The 17,543-nt window shown below is 39.8% G+C and overlaps 1 long non-coding RNA gene across 2 annotated transcripts in view; it reads right to left on the reverse strand.

Moving 5' to 3' along the window:
• Nucleotides 1–17,543, reverse strand: part of LOC142826697 (uncharacterized) — a 195,789-nt gene that overhangs the window by 127,704 nt on the left and 50,542 nt on the right. For both annotated transcript variants that reach the window (XR_012900900.1, XR_012900901.1), the window contains exon 2: nucleotides 14,733–14,860. This is a non-coding gene — a long non-coding RNA (uncharacterized LOC142826697). The remainder of the gene's footprint in view (nucleotides 1–14,732; nucleotides 14,861–17,543) is intronic.

Raw genomic sequence — 17,543 nt, forward strand, 5'->3', positions numbered from 1 at the left:
CAAATAAGTTAAGAAATCTAGGACCGTTAGTCATCTTTAGCCTTAGCTCCAAGTTTGCACAGCTTGACAACAGGCGATTTCCTGAATAAAGGCTGACTAGAAACTGATGAAGGAAAATCAGATTTGTAACCAACCCTGTGTCTAGACTACAGAGTTTTGTCGACAAAAGTGGACTTTTGTCGACAAAACTATACCTGCGTCTACACTACCACTGAGTTCTGTCGACATAACTTTGACAGAACTCAGCAGTTTTGTCGACGTTGGTAAACCTCATTTTACGAGGCATAATGCCTTCTGTTGACAGAGTTCTGTCGACAGAAGGTGTTATTGCATGTAAACTGTCCTTGCGTCTACACTGCCATGTCGACAAAGCAGCTTGCTTTGTCGACAGAACTGAATGTAGTGTAGACGCTCTTTGTCGACAGAAGCTTTGTCGACAGTATCTGTCGACAAAACTTCTGTCGACAAAACTCTGTAGTCTAGACGTACCCCAAGTGAGAGAGACTATGGGGAGCAACTATGGAAATCAAACAGTACTTGCGGTTCCAGAAAAAGAAGGTGAAGGAGTAACTTGATCACAGTGTAGAAATGTCTAAATAAAAAACAGAAGTTTGATAGAGGTCTGTTCAATCTAGCAGTCAATTGTAATACAACTTCCAGTGGCTAGAGATTAAAGCTAGACAAATTCAAACTAAAAATAAAGTGTAATTTTTTTAGTACTGAGTGTAATTAACCATTTATTTCAGAAGAGCGGACAAGTTCCTCTCAGCATTGCTTTTCCCGGAAAAGAGCTGCAGTCTAGATGTAGCCTTATTCTCAAGCATTTAGGTGAACATAAGAATGTTTAGAGACAGGAAAAGCATCTTGCTTTCTAGCACCAATATTACAAAAAAGTAATCTTTTATCCATGTTGAAACCCTCTTATTTTTGCACTTATTAAATTTCACTAAACTTGCATTGGTTAAAACAATCATGAGCAATAAACCAGCATTTTATAAATAATAAATTGTTCTTCCCAGATAAATTGATTGCTTTTTATCTTTCAGACTTATGCAATGAATGGGTAAAGAGGATACCTGATTTTTCAGGGCTAAATTTCAGAGCAGAAGCTAATGTGAAGCTGAAAGTAGCAGAGGAATTCATAGTCAGGTTCCAGGCCCTAGCTAGTACCAAGGATCAGAGAGTCTAAGTATGTGGTAAAGTCTAAATCAAGCCAAGGTGAAAACCAGGAATTCAGGAGCAGGAACAGGAAATATACACTGTTGTCTAGACTTGTTGTGGAATTCCACTCAGGTTATACAGGTCAGGGAGGGAATCAGAAGCCGTGAGTCTGAAGCCTGAGGCACAATGTCCATGGTCTGTGTCCATAATCAGTCATCAGTTGTGGAGAATAAGATGTTCATAGCTGCTGCTAGATGGACCCCAGGAGAAATGAGTTGTTTGGGAATGCTACAAGCCTAAGTTTTAGACCCCTGAAGCCTTACAATATTGACCTACTGCAACCTCAAAGGGAATGGGAAGCACTTCAGCTCCCTGTCCCCAACTTGTTAACCAGAGCAGTGTAGAACAGTAGTAACATAACATGCTTTGGGAACAAAGGGGAAATCAGGGGAGGTATTGTAACTCAGAGACTCACAATACTTCATGGCAGGGGGCAGCTTTTTCCACACCTTGTTAGCACTGTGCCGAAAATGTTTTAGCCACTGTGATTTCATGATGGCTATTCATGCCCCACACATTATTGTGAGAATCTTTGTCAAAAACATCTCAGCATGAACCATTCTTTTTCCACAAGACTCCACATCTCCCTACTCATCTTTCTTTTCACCTAAGAAGACAAGAGAAACAGCTGCTGTATTTTGGGAACATATTCTGATCTTATAGTTTGGTCAGTAATGTACTGAAAACTTGTGTTCAGAATTTCACCTTGAACTACGTCTAAGTTTTGTTTAAATATTAATACTAGGAAGTATTTTATCTTTATTTTTTCTTGCAACCGTTTCTGACATTACTACCTTAATAACTGCATTTAGTTATATTCTTTAATCAGAACCAACCCAATGTTGAGAAGTCTGTGGGTAACTGCATTTTGAAATGGCAATCTGTTGTATTTTGATCTCCTTAGACAGACAATGGACCTAAGATATCTGGATTACCTGGGAGAGGCGTTGTCAGTGAGGAACACTTTTTGGGGGACAGGTGATATGTTGGGGTAACTCTGCATGTAGTATTCAAAGCTGATAGAATCCAGAGAGTATCTGGAATTTGCTGTCTGCTGCGTTCACTCTGTGACTGTACATGGACATGCTGAGTGTAATCTACATGTTGACATCCTAATTAGGAGCAACCCAAAGCATTATACAACAGCAAAGCATTATAAGGCACCCAGAATTGTAGGCAAGAGTGACACTGCTCATCACTTGTCTGGATTGCACCCTGGAATGTCATAGGCTTCCCTGTTTTTTTATTTGTTACAGTTTATATATGATCACATGATTTTACCTCCTTCCCTTTAAACCTCTAGTATATTTCTATATACCATACCTCTATAACTTTATCTATTGAAGGCCTTTCTCAATAACCAGAGCAGTAGAAAATCATTTGCAACCCTTAAGTAGAGGGGCTCGGAGTCACTTATAGCTCTTAAGCTTTGGTTTTAGTGGCATCAAAGAAGCTTAGCCTGCAGTAATAAGATTAATTGAGATTATGTCTGATACAATAATAATAAGTTATGTGGGCTCAGTTGTCATTGACCCGTGTTAAAATTACTTTTTCACCCATAAAGTTAGTGAGCAGTTAATATACAGTCACTTAATTAAAAGAAAAAAGAAAAAAAAGTAAATTGATTTGGTGGGACCATTAAGTGAATGACACTAGACACTTGTCTCATTTGATTAACACTTAACAATACCACTAAGGAGACATTGTACACATGGCTCAATTATTAGGACTCCCACACTGTTGATATGTTTATTAAAGTTAGTCAAATTAATATTATCCATCTTATATTGACCACCAAAAAGAAGACTGACGAAGTGGGTATTTGCCCACGAAAACTTATGCTCCAACACTTCAGTTAGTCTATAAGGTGCCACAGGACTCCTCGCTGCTTTTGCAGATTCAGACTAACACGGCTACCCCTCTGATAGAAAAAGAAGACTGAATCATGTTAATCTTGGTCCTAAATCAGGATAATAACACAATGGCAGCTCACCAGGGTTAGCTCCTGGTGGGCTGTTGCTGCTATATTTACCTGCATGGCCATAGGTACTGGCTATCTCAGCTCCTGTTGGCCGCAGATCACCATTCCTTGCCAACAGGAGTGGCAGGAAGCAGTTTGGACCTAGACACTGCTTCTGACATCTCTCATTGGCTGGGAATAATGATCCACAGCCAACAGGAGCTACAGTCACTGGTACCTGCAGTCATACAGGTAAATATGGTGCTGGGGGCTTACCAGGAGCTAACCCTGGCAGACTGGATTTGCTCACCCCTGTTCTAAAATAAATATCTCCCAGCATTGGCTGTTAGAGGAAGAAAAAAATAGTGTTCTGTTAGTCTTGTCATAATTACATACAACAAACTTCTTTAAAGACTAGGAAATGCCAGACCTGAGGCTCTCTCTGCAACTGCAATTTGCCCCCTTCTGTGAGTTTATTGTGAAAGACCAGCATCACATAGAAAGACTGTGACAGAGCCAAGAATAAAACCCAACTCACCTGGCCTCTAAGTCAGTGTTTTAATAACAAGAAAACAACTTTGACTTATAAGTCTCTGCCCCATTCAGTGTGTATACTGTGAAATAAATGAAGCAAAGGATAAGTAAAGAAAATGATTAGATAAGTAAATATTTTCCCATACTGCAGAGATTAAGGTCAGACTGAAGTTGCACATGTTGTGCAAAGCAGATAAAAGGTCAGTGAATCTGGTAGCTTGCTCAGCATAACGATATATACAGAAAATTTAGAAACAATTCTGTTTAAAAGGAGCATGTACACATGGTGATATTCAGAAGCTTATTATTTGGGTCCTATCTAAATAGATTTTCATGGCAACTCAAACCCCCAGGACTATTCTCTCCCCACATTTCCAGTACACTTTCAAAACCATTGCTTTGCTCCGACATCATCTTAAAATCCTTGACACAGTTAGGCATTGTTAAAAGGTCAACAAAACTACTTAAATTAATTTTCCTTAACCTCATTCTTGAACACAGCTGAACCGTTTATGCTGAAACGTGAACATAAAAGTCAACCTGGGACAAAGTATGGAAAAATTCAACTCAAAAGCTTACATAGCAGCTGTAAACAATGGCTTAATATGGAAAATGTTAAGCAAACTTAATTATAACTGCAGATGGTAATGATATATGTAATGTAACATTTGGTCACAGTTTTAAGATTATTTACTATAGACTAGTGTTTTGTTTAAACTATAGTTTAACAATGATACGACTTTAGTTATCTCAGCCTGCTTAAGAGTTTTTATAACTTAAGTGTAAATGAACCAGAGAGCATTTTCTGTACACTTGGATGGTGAAAGCAACATTGAAAAATGAGGAAGAGAACTAGAAAAAAAATTGATCTGTTTGGCAGACATTCAGGACCAACATATGAATGTTCTCTCATTTGCAGTATTCTCAGAAATGGATGTTCAGGAATTATGGAATTAAAGGATTCTAGACAGAGACAGATGGCTTCAACTGTGAAGATATTTGCAAAAATTCTTAAGTAGAGCACTGGAACAACAGGAACTCTGTCCTGAGTTTCAAAGTAAATAGAACAGGTCCTTTTCTAAGCTTCAGTGAAATGAAATTGTGGGCACATTGCCTGCTATCACATTTTAAACTGAAGAGATTGTTTAATCTATACAAAAAATGGTGCACAAAATAGCCAACTCTCCTAAAGTATGTTAGTCTTTATGAAGATGGCATCTGTATTACATAAGATATTAATGTTTCCAGTACTTTTATCTTCAGAAACATTTCCCAATCAGAAGCACAGCTCCAGCCTAGGTCTTTAACCAAACAGAATAGCAATGGTTCCAGAATCAGTCCTGAAGGAATCAAAGCACTGATTCTCCAAATTGTTATCCAGGACACTTACAATGACTTTTTGCTTATGGTGACGTACACAATTTTATGTAGGTACCTGCATTCCACACATCATTCTGAATGTTCTTAACCATCTTCTTTCGATCCACAAAGATAACCTTCTACAAACCTCTTGTGTCTTCATGGACCTCTTGAGTCTTTCAGACTTTCAGCCGAAATCACCTTAATTGCTTCCTCTGGGAAGACCTACTTTGCTACAGAAATAGAAATATTGATTCTAAAGGAATATATTCCATGTTCCTGGCTCTTTTACTTGATCAGATTGGAAGAGTGACTGTATAATCTAATTTCCAATCCTTATTAAAAGCATTAGCACCTCTGGTCAAATCTACTTTTAATTTCACGATGGCTAGAATATGTTGTAGGAACATGATTCATTTAATCTTGCCACCTTTGACTTCAGTGGGAGTAGGCACATTCCCACTGTGAATAGTGTATATTAACAGTGTGAGATGTCTATTGGTAGAGGGGTTTTTTGGGGTGGGGGGAAGTGCATTTATATGTGCAGTTTTCTGTATCCTACTTTCTTGATAGTCATCTGAGGATATATATTCTTATCCCTTTGATGGGAACTAGTTTGAAATAGATGAACACCGTCAGAGGTTGGAAATCTTGCACAATGTCCTAATTGGGGAGGAAAGAAGTAGAGGTCAATGTGAAATCTGTGTCATATGGCCATATATTTAGAACCTTTTTTATCCTAAAGTTTTTGGCTTGAATAAAAACTGAATAAGGACCTCATGATATGACACACGTAAAGGAAGGGTTGACAAAGTTGTAAGAGTACCCATGACTTGGATTGTAAAGACTATTGGCACCCAGAAAGCTCAACTGGCTCTACAGAAGGAAACTTTGGATTTCTTTGGTTATGGATTGCTTAATGCTAGGACAATACTGCACTAATGCGCTCAAGACATCCATTTACAAAGACAGTTTTTTAAAATTTATTATAGAGGCCTGGCTGGCCGCTGCTACATGGACAATGGGTCACATTTTTCTCAGAAGGAGGCTACACAGTGCATACCATTGTAACAGGCAGAGTGTTCCCTTCCTGAGGCTTTCCTTTAAATGTATGCAAAGGCCACACTAATTACAGAATAAGGCCACATCTACACTAGACCCAGCAGCTTGGCTTATGGTGTGCAACTCCAGTTACAAGAAATACATAGCTCATGTCAGCTTACCTTAAGCTGAGCTTGGCACTGCCCCCACTGTGCAAGCCAATAGGAGCAAACATTCCTGTTAGCTTCCCTTACCCTTAGCGATTGTGATTACTGCAGATGCCAGGTGGTGGTATCCTCAGTATTCAAAGTACAGGTCTATACTAGAACATCTATACTAGAATGTTGATTTCTGGCATGGCGAATGAAGACATATCTTAAGTCTGCCCACTTCCTTCTTTGGATAGGAACAAGGGGCTGGATATGTCCAGCTTCCAAGTCTGTTGTACACAGTACATTGTATATTTTAAATGACGTATATAAGAGCTTTGGGGTGTTGACCATGGGTAGATATATTTGTGTTGGGGAACACAAAGAAAGCACATGGATGCAACTGGAGAATAGTGCACATGTATTTATTTCTGACAGTAAAGAGTTATCATTTAATATTATTTCACATTTAAATATGTGTTAATCACTCTAATTTCTTTAGTATTCCCTGAGCTCTGGTGACTGCAGCACATGTACAGATAGCAGCTCCCAACTACTTCATAATAGGACAAATCCCATGAGAAGCACTCTTGTGGTAATAGTGTTGATTCTGTTATCTGTGTGTTGCACTTTTACATGTAAGAAGTATGCTTTCCCATCTGCTGCAGAACAGAGCTGTAAGGGGATCCCAAGCAGAGGCTCTTACAAAGTGAGCAATAAGCTCATCTTCCTACAATTGTCTCCTCTCTCCCCTCCCTTTTTTCCTTTACTCTTAACAAAAATACATCAGCATAAAATCATGTTTCCAAAAATACAATATCAACCAAATTGCATCAATTCAAAGGTGACAAATATGTTCACCCTTCCTATTTTAATGTAAATTTTGCAAAAGTAGAACTAACAGTTCCATTCTTATGGTCCATGTTTTCTGATTATTCATTATTTCTGAGCATTTTAAAAAAATGAATGAGGCACTAAACAAGGAGATAAGAAAATGTCCCTGCGAGGATAAATTTCTAAATATAAGGCAAGATGCAGCAACCTGATAGGGAAAAATGAGAACGAGCAGGACAGAAATAGGCTTAATCATTTAGGGCACATCTCTACAACAGGGCTAAACTTGAAAAAAGCTACACAACTCGAGCTAAGCTAATTGTGTAGCTTAAGTCAAAATAGCTTATTTCGACTTTTGGCTCTGTCTACACAGTAGTTATATCGAGATAGAGCACTCTTTCCCTAACTTCCTTTACTCCTCGTTCAATGTGGGTTACAGGACTCAGAGTAAGCAGTCCTCTAGCTCAACATTATTTCGACATTATGTCAAAATAACTGCTTGTGTGTAGACATGGACTATATTATTTTGGAATAACATCAGTTATTACAAAGTAACACTATTGTGTAGACATAGCCATATGGACCATCCAATGTCCATTGTTGTCAATAGAAAGACTCCCATTGGTATCACTAGGTATTGGATTGGGTCTTTAGTTAGGTATGTTGTGTGGGGATCTTAACATTACAGTGCTATGATCTATATGTATACATATTTTATGTTAGAGGGGATAGAAATGGTATGAGAGAAGGAAAGAAGGAGGGGCATGAGAAAGAAAAGATAATGGAGGCAGGGAAACAAGCAAGTGTTTTACACATACACAGCACCCCAAAAAGAGAAACACAGAGAGAGACTTTAAAATAAATGTCATGCCTCCAGTGTCAGTAACCTGAAATTAGATAACTGGATATGTGACAGAAATCAGCAATTTTAACAGAGAACTTTTGGAAAAGATCTGCCCTTATGGAATATATTAAATATCTATCAGCATCATTGCATCGTCTTAGAAATGGCTTCAGATTCACTATCTCCTTAGTAACAGCCTGAACTGTTCCCAAATTGTCAGACCAAAAATATAACCTTTAGCAGAGCACGTCTGTTGACCCAAATTAAAAATCTCACTCCTATCTGCAAAAACTGAAGGTAAAAAAAAAAAGACGTGGGTATTTTTTTGATCATAATTCCTCCTCTCATGCAGTTTAATAATATCTTATCACTGGAGCTGCATGAAACTTTCAAACCAAAATCTAAGTCACAGGAACTGGGTACAATGAGACTGTGCAGCATGTGTTTATTCTGTTCAGAGCAGGTTGAAAAATCCATCTGCTTAAAGAGACTTTAATCTCAAGCAGGAGATATGCCATGGTTGTTTGTACCCAAAATCAAACTCACATATTTGCCTCCAAAACAGATTGTTACACATTTCAGCATTTTGGGGGTCTCATTTACCAAAGAATCATTGAGATGAGGTTGTAATTTTATACTCAATTTTTCAAGATCACCTACTATAAAATATCACAAAAATCAAGCAAGAACACAGTCGGAGGATACACACATGGCTAAATAAATTCCATTTGCTTATTCAAAATTAAGTAGATGAAAACAAACCTAGGTAAATTTGTAATATGTTATAAGCACACAATATCTACTTTTGCTATTAAATAGCCTAACTGACAGTTCCTGTGATCATCTGATTTATAAACCATGGCACTGTGACAGTTTGGGAAAATCTGTACATCTGATTCTGTCTGAGACAGAGTTCTTTGTATACATCTTTACCAAGCTGCAAACTCCATTTTAATGTTCTGCACTTTGACTTCTCTATTGTCTACTTTCCTCTATGCTAGACTGGTTAGAATTCCAAAGGTAATGTCAAAGAACTAACAAAAGAGGGTTGTCGGCGTATGTGTTTGTAGAGTGATGCATCATCAATCTACAGAAAAGGCCACCCCCTTTCTAGAAGAACTAGGGGTATGTCTACACTACCACCCTAGTTCGAACTAGGGTGGTAATGTAGGCAACCGGAGTTGCAAATGAAGCCCGGGATTTGAATTTCCCGGGCTTCATTTGCATAAAGCCGGGCGCCACCATTTTAAAATGTCCACTAGTGCGGACTCCGTGCCACGCGGCTACACGCGGCACGGAGTCCGCACTAGCGGACATTTAAAAATGGCGGCACCCGGCGACATGCAAATGAAGCCCGGGAAATTCAAATCCCGGGCTTCATTTGCAACTCCAGTTGCCTACATTCCCACCCTAGTTCGAATTAGGGTGGTAGTGTAGACATACCCTAGTTTAGCTAGAGAAAGGATACCTAGTCAGGAAGGATGCTAAGGTCCTCCTGTTCAGACTGATCAGGGAGTCACCTGACTGGAAGACAACAGAAGGGCAAAAGCTGCTTTATTTTCTCTCTCTTTGGCTATTTTTCACCAATTTAAGATCATTTCTAACGTCAAGATATACCTATCTGGTGCTTCTCCCCATCCACAAGGCTTATTACCCAGTCAGGCTATGTCTATACTACAGGGTTTTTGTGCAAAAATCCGCAGTGTCCACACCTCGAGTGCGTTTTTGCACAAGAAAATTTACAGTAAAATGGCAGAACAGAGAGTTTTTGCAGTGTAAGTACAGCTCTTTCTACAACTCCTTTTTTCACGAGAGTTGTTTCCCAAAAAAAGGTGTGTATGGATGCTAAACAGGAGTTTCTTGCGCAAAAAGAACCTGTCAGAAAAAGCACAGATGCTCTGATAGCCATTCTGTGAATAGGAATCAGAACTTTCTTGTGCAAGAGTGTCCATCCAGTGTGGATGCTCTCTTGCATAATAGCACATTGCTTTTGTGATGTTCTTTTTCAGGTGTGGACGCGCTTTTGTGCAAGACGTTTTTGCAGAAGATCTCTTCTGCAAAATGCTTCTTGTGCAAAAACCGTACAGTGTAGACAAAGCCTCAGATGAAGTTATTAGGTTGGTTTGTTCTTGCCAAATCCATGCTGACTGTTACTTATCTCCTTACTGTCTTTTAAATGTTCCATAAATTGATTTCTTAATTATTTGTTCCCTTGTATTTCCGGGTACAGAAGCTAAGATGACTGTAATTCTGTAATGCCGTGGGTTGTCCTTATTTCCCCTTTTTATGAAGTGGTGATATATTTGCCCCTCTCCAGTCCTCTAGAATCTCACCAGTCTTTAATGACTTATTCAGAATAATCCTTAAAGCCTGAGATATCTCCTCAGTCAGAATAATTCCCTAAACAACCGCAGTACGGCAGGCTACAATATAGCCCTTCAACCGTATCTCTTAGCAAGTCTTCCCTCTTTTGGGTATGGGGACAAAGTGTGTCGGAGTAAAAACTGTCCAAAACAAACAAAGAAAATAGTTCCATAGACCAAAAGAGCTCAGGTCCCCTACTTCAGTTCCATAGGAGCCTCAGCTCCTATCTTCTTGTGTAATTTTAGGCCAAGAGTTAGTCCTAGAGATTACAACAGAAGAGACAAACCAGCTGACCTTAAGGGCTTGGTCCGGCAATGTCATCAGGCTCCTTCTCATCAAGAAGCATTTGATTCAACTTGATACTCGAGTGACCTGAAAGCCTTACTTGTGAGTGGCTACCCCCGTCTTCCCATCCCTAAAAAGCCAGCTGGGTATACTGGATTGAGGCTGACTTGGACCAGAGAAGGTTTTTTAATCTTTCATGACAGAGGTCATCTTTCCCACCACTCTGTATCTATGACAGAAATCACTTAATCACAAGGGGGATACTTTTACATTTCATTTTGTTATTGTGTAAGTGCATTTTCTTTTTAGTTTTCTTCTTTTGATGACTGAAACTGTTTTGCATTGTACAACATCCTCTAGAGGGCCATTTATGACAAAGGAAGAGTACTTTAATAAATGAAAGGACTCTGAACTTACTCATTGTTTATGAACTCTGCAGCTAGCTTTTTCTTTTTAAATAAAGTCCCTTTTAAGTAATCCCTTTTAACATTTTATTGAAGCAGCCCTGAGCTAGGACACTTTGTTTATTGTTTAAATTTTGTTTTCATTCAATTATCAACCAAACATACTTACATAGATAGGATTTGATAAATCCAATAATCCCATTTCTCTGCACTTCACAGCTGCTGGTGCCAGTATTACTAAATAATTCATATTTCCACAAACAATCTCAGCATGTTAATAGCAAACAAACAAAACAAAAGCTTATGGTCAAGTAAAACCTTTTACTCCAATGATAATAAATTGTCATCTGGAATAATGGCTATTTAAAATGCTTATTAAACTACAAATGAATGACCATAAGAAATGTGTCACGTAGAGACATTTTAAGCCAATATAGGAAATTCAGGACCACGCGCTCTACCTTGTACAGATTCTTTGCACCATAAATGAAAGGCGAGATCCATGAATGGACTTAAGCACGTTGAGTGTCATAGTACCTGGAAAATCAGAGGAACAGCCTTGTTGTCTACATAACTGAGGCAGGTGACTAAGATTCTATACAATGAATGGGGAGAAACAGATGACTTGAGTGTGACCCACAAACGTTGCATGCCATGTAGAGAGCCATTTATGGTTGCCAGGAGGAGATGCTGGGTGTTTTCTAAGCCATTCCCCTTTCTGTATCCTTGCTTCAGGGAGAAAACTATGTGTGATCCAAAAACTGGGTGAAAATTGGCATTTGGCTGCCTAAGTCACATGTAGAGCCTGAAGAAAAATGACAAGGAAATAGTGCCTTCCTTATAACCTGTGCCCTAGTGGATGAGGACTCACCCTGGATGTTGAAAGCCCCTTGCTCAAGTTCCCCCTCCTCTTGTGGATTTGACTAAGGATTTTCTACCTCAGGGGTGAGTACCTTAATTATTAGTCTATCAAGACACTCAAACCTAGTCTCTGGCCTAAATAACATTTTCTTATTCAATTAGAGTGGAACAAATATAATAGGAGAGGCTGAAGGAGCCCCTTATCAGGGTTTCCATAGTTCAGTAGTTAGTGCACTCACCTGAGTGGAGGCTGATTCCTATTCAAATCTCTTCCCCTCCATTATGCGTGAAATCACAAGAGAAGCCCAACAGAGCAGGTGGCCTTTGATAACGTATATGAGACTGAGCCCTCACACATGACTTAGCTGGACAAAAAAAATCCTTTCCTACTTTGTGACTTGCTCTTGGGCTTAGGCAGGAGAAAGGCATCTGGCACCTCAGAGTGCAGAACCAGAGTGCATGTCAAGGGGCAAAAATGTAGGGTCTGGGTGAGTTTAGACTCCAATAGGGTTTTCTTCACAGTCTATAAAATATATCCCACAAATATAAGAACATAAGTGTATCACACTCAAAGTGGTTGCACACAGATGGCTTCCCTAAAGTATATAAACAAATTTGTTGTTAAACGAGGAGAATAGAGGCGAATGGTCATGTCACATATGGATTTGCAGAAGTCCTTAACACATGACTACGTAATATAGCACTAGGATTCTGAATTGGATACACATATTTAGAGTCTTTTAAAAACACAGACCTTATTCATAAATATGTATTTTATACTTTCTTAGTATTTATAAGTGATGATGTACAGCCGTATAGTGTAGCTGCTTAGAGACAACCATTGCCTTTCAGAAAATTCAATGATGAGATTAATAATAGCCTTAAGTATTGTGATGGGTTTGAAGGGCTACTTTCATATTATATGAGTTTGTATTTTAAACTTTTTAAACTGACTGACAGTCAGACTCTTGTATTGCAGTACTGGCAGAACCAGAGCTTAGAGTTGACATAGTCTGCCAAGCTGCTCTAAATTAATGTGGGGGACTAGACTAGCACAGGGCTGAAGAAGAGTAAAGGCCACTATTGAATTTCCCAAGCCACGGCCAAGGTTATGGAACAAGACAAAGGATGGGAGTACTGATAAATTCATGCAGGAGGGCCAACAGATTTGGTGTTGGGTGCGGGGGGGGGGGGGAGAAGGGAGACACTGTAACAATTCTGAAAGGGGCGGGGTCTTGGGTGGAAGAGGCAAGGGTGGATTCTGTGCATGCCTCTCAATCCTGGCTGGTGAAGGGAGGGGACAGAGGTGTAAATCACGGAATCCAAATATTTCTCCTTGCTCCCTTACCATCAGGGGAGCAGGAAGAAAAGTGAGCCTCATCCTGGTGCACAGGGCTGCTGCCCCCCCACCTCAAATGTCTCAAAACTCTTCCCTTGGGAAGGGGTGGAGCTGGGGTAGCCAGACTTGAGAGCCACCCAGAACACAGGTGCTCTGGTGTCAGTTGGAAGGGCCCTGGGCTTCAGCTGCTGCTGCTCCAGTGGTAGAGCAGCAGACAGGAGGAGCCCCAGGCCCTTTTGAATTGCCAGGCTCCAGGGCAACTGCCCCATTTAATCCTTCTGTTGGCAGGCCTGTCCCCACTGTACATATTGGGGACTGATGCACCAAAATGTTGTTATCTTCACTTTCAAAGCCCTTCGGAATTGATCAGCACCCTGCCTGTCATTTCTAATTTAGTATTGAGAGGTCAGTTTCTGGATCTCATGGGTATATGATTTCAGCCTCCATTGTCTATTCATTGATTTTTCAAACAAGCACCTTCATGTTTTCTGTCTCCACCCCTCCTTCATGGGAAGTACTCCCCATAAACCTCCACAAAATTAAGTCATGATGTGCCTTTAAACCCTCCTCAAAACTTTCCTTCACCATGAGACCTCTAAAAAGCTTGACAACAGCTAGGCAGCTGGAGCACCAAAACCACAGCCTGTGATATTGACTGATATGAACTTATTGTCTCCTTATAATCCTCCATTGGTTGTTTGTATTCATCAGATGTCTCTTGTCTTATACTTCCTTTGCATGTAGTATGAGGCAGGGATTGTCTTGAGTTTGTGTACAGTACTTAGCACAATGGGTCCTGTTCTATGACTCCTTCTGAGCACTACAATATAATAATAATAATGTTCAATAACAGCAGCACATTAAGGGTATGTCTACACTACCACCGTAGTTCGAACTAGGGTGGTAATGTAGGCAACCGGAGTTGCAAATGAAGCCCGGTATTTGAATTTCCCGGGCTTCATTTGCATCTTGCTGGGCGCCACCATTTTTAAATGTCCGCTAGTGCGGACTCTGTGCCGCATGGCTACACTAACTAGGTACACGGACTAGGTAGTTCGGACTAGGTTTCCTAGTCCGAACTACCATTACTCCAGGCGCCAGGCGAGATGCAAATGAAGCCTGGGAAATTCAAATCCCGGGCTTCATTTGCAACTCCGGTTGCCTACATTACCACCCTAGTTCGAACTCGGGTGGTAGTGTAGACATACCCTAAGTCTGCGGCAGACCTGAGAATTAACTACAGTGCCTTAACACTGAGTACCTGAACTATAAGATCAGTTTTCATCCCAAATCCCATTTTACAAGTTAGGAAATGAAGCAGAGAGGTGAAGGCCATAGATGAAATAAGTGTGAGGGCTGGGATTACATATCAAGACTTCCAAATTCCTAGTTTTGTATTGAAATTACTTGAATCTCACCTCTCTCCAATCTCTTTATAACATTTAAAAGGCCATTTTTAAGAAAACATATGTATGCCATGTTATCCAAACTCTACTCTCCATAGAAAAAGGAAGAAGGAAGTAGGGCAATTACTCACCTGGCATGAATGTTATATGAGGAACAGGAGGAAGGTGTCAGGATCCTATGTGTATGTGTACCATGGCAAGCCACACCATGCCTGGGAAGAGGAGATGGTGTTCCACAGTGTTGGTGGTGCAAGCATACCTTAAGAGAAATAGAAGGACATCAAACATAGAGTTGTCAGGCACAGAGGTAGTTAGAGCACCCAATTGACTTCACTATTTTTGAGGATCAAAGCTCCTTGACCCCATTGGAAGTGAATGGAGAGACCACACATGCTCAGAAGTTCTAACAAACAGCATCTTAGAAGGTACAGTCAGTCAGCAGAGTTCAGAATCAAATCCATTTAGAGTCCTGCTGCAGCAAAGCACCCTGCATACAGCACAATACAAGCAAAATCTAGTCCTAAATAAGAGAACCTCTGAACTTAACCAGGATCACTCTGACATCAGAAATCTAGCTGGCAATTTGTTCTGTGACCGCAAGGTGCCAGTTGTAGAGCAACGCTAAGAGTAGATTTAAGCGGACCATTTAAACTCTGACCTTCATAATAGCTCTTGCCTCACTGATATCTGTGTTGGCAATAATGAGGGCTTTATGCAGTTATTAATTCATGAAGCAAAGCCACAAACTCTTTCAGAGGAGCACCTTTGTCCTATGGAAGCTATATCAGCCAAGTGATAGCATTCCATCCACCAACATGTCATTTCAGCCCTGACTTTTCACTGAAAGTTCAACACATTTTTATTTCTGTTGACAGAAATGTATCTGTCAGCATATTCTGGAAGAATCATTTATCCACAAAACCACATGACCACAAATAAGAACAATAGCCAAAAGATTCCCTTCTAAAATTCTTTTGGTGCACTCTCCTGTTCATTCATTGCTACAAGAGAATAACTTTACAAGTGATGTGAAGGACAGGACATGTTGTGAAGCCGGGTCTGTAACCTTAGAGATTGTTATAATGAAAATTAAGAGTCAGCAGGGGCAAATACCTTCCACTGCTCCTTCTCTGCTGCAATAGACACTTACTTACTCCTGCTGAAATGAGCAGTTGCCACACAGGCACACAAAGAAATGCATGAGGCCAATATCTGTGGCTATATCCACTGGATATTTTGGCACCATTCCCAGAATCTGTTTTGAAAGCTACTTCAGCTCAGCAGGACATTTGGCCAATAACAAGAAGAGAACAAGAATAAATCCTGAAAATGAATGAGCTAAAGGAATAGAATGAAGAAAGTCACTTTTTTTTGTGAGGCAAATTGCAAAATCTGTGTGACAAGAGTGGCCCAAAGGGTGAAAGATGCTGGTTGCTCTGTGTGTTTGGGTGTAGTAGCAAGCAGAGTCGTCCTGCTCATAATGAAAGTCAAGGAGGCATTCTGAGATATATCTCCTCAGTGCTTCCTTTCAAACAGTGTGGCTCTGCATTGTCCCAAACCAGGTGCCAAAGAGGCACCATTTGGCCCTGTTTAGAGTCATATTTATACGCCATGAAGCAGCAAGAAGTGGCAGCAGTGGAAGGTTTTGGTTTTGGTTTTGTTTGGCAATTCATCTTTATATTGAGCTTGTGGAGAGAAAAATGATTAATATCTAACCATAACAGAACCATTCCTGACAGTCTTTGTAATACCTGTTAAATATAGAAACAAACAACAAAAAAGACTTTACCATTGTTTACGCCTCTTAGCAATGCAGACCAGACAAAACTATGGAATGTTGGATTTAGGTTAAATTCTGTTGTTAAGATGTCAAGCAATCAGACTCCACTGGAATTTATTAATCAAAGGGTATTAATCAAAGCAGCACAAACAGAATGGAAGGTCATACATACCAAACCAGTCTGAGGAACAGTAGGCAGTGTTGGACAGTATCAGCTAGCTCCCAGAACTTGCATACAATATGCATGTTTGCAAAATACAGTAAAAAACCTATTCACTAACAGAGCTCTTTTTTTGGTATATGATTTGCATAATGAATAAACTGAAGACAAATGTTTGATAATTCATTATTATATCAATCACAAAAGATATCTGTAACCAAATCCATTTGACAGAAAACATATTAGAGTAGTTCCTGATAAGCTAGAAGCATCTTCAGAAAGATCAATATTTAATCAATTACAGCCATCTCTCATCAATCATAAGTTGTCTCTTTTTGGCCACCTAAATATATTTTCTACGTCAGAGTAAAAGAACATACAATCCATCATTAGAAACATGCTAATACTTAGCAAAAATTTACCATATTGATAACACACTAGAATTAGCAAAAGTTAAGATTAAAGAATTATAAATGTAATGTGACTTTGGATCTCGTATAAAGAATCAGTAAATTATTGTAGTTTGATTCATTTAGGGTATGTTTACACTGCAGAGTTTTTTGGGGGAAAACATCTGTTTTCCCAAAAAAAGTCACTTATGTCAACACTGCAATCACGTTCTGTCACCAAAAAGTTGAAAGAAGGGAGAGGTTTTTCTGACAGAGGTAAACCTCTTTATATGAGGAAGAAACCTTTTTCTGAAAGAACTCTTTCGGGAAAAGGTGTGTATGGATGGGGAAGACGGTTTTCTTTCAAAAAGAAGAGGCCTCCAGGAAATAATTGAATTGTTCCCTGCTGGGGTCTGGGTGCCAATTTAGAGCTTCATGAGCTAAGGCATTAGTAGATAAGCCACATCCCCAACAATGAACAGTGGCACCTTCAGGTCTCCCATGCGAAAGTCCCCCTGGGGGAAGAATTTCTCAGCCGCCAGCTTGTGGTGGAGGCTGGAGTTTCTGAATATGTGGGCATCCTGCGCTCTGCCCAACCACCTGACAAAAATGT

This window comes from Pelodiscus sinensis, chromosome 2 (genome assembly GCF_049634645.1).
Source record: "Pelodiscus sinensis isolate JC-2024 chromosome 2, ASM4963464v1, whole genome shotgun sequence".
Lineage (NCBI taxonomy): Eukaryota > Metazoa > Chordata > Testudines > Trionychidae > Pelodiscus > Pelodiscus sinensis.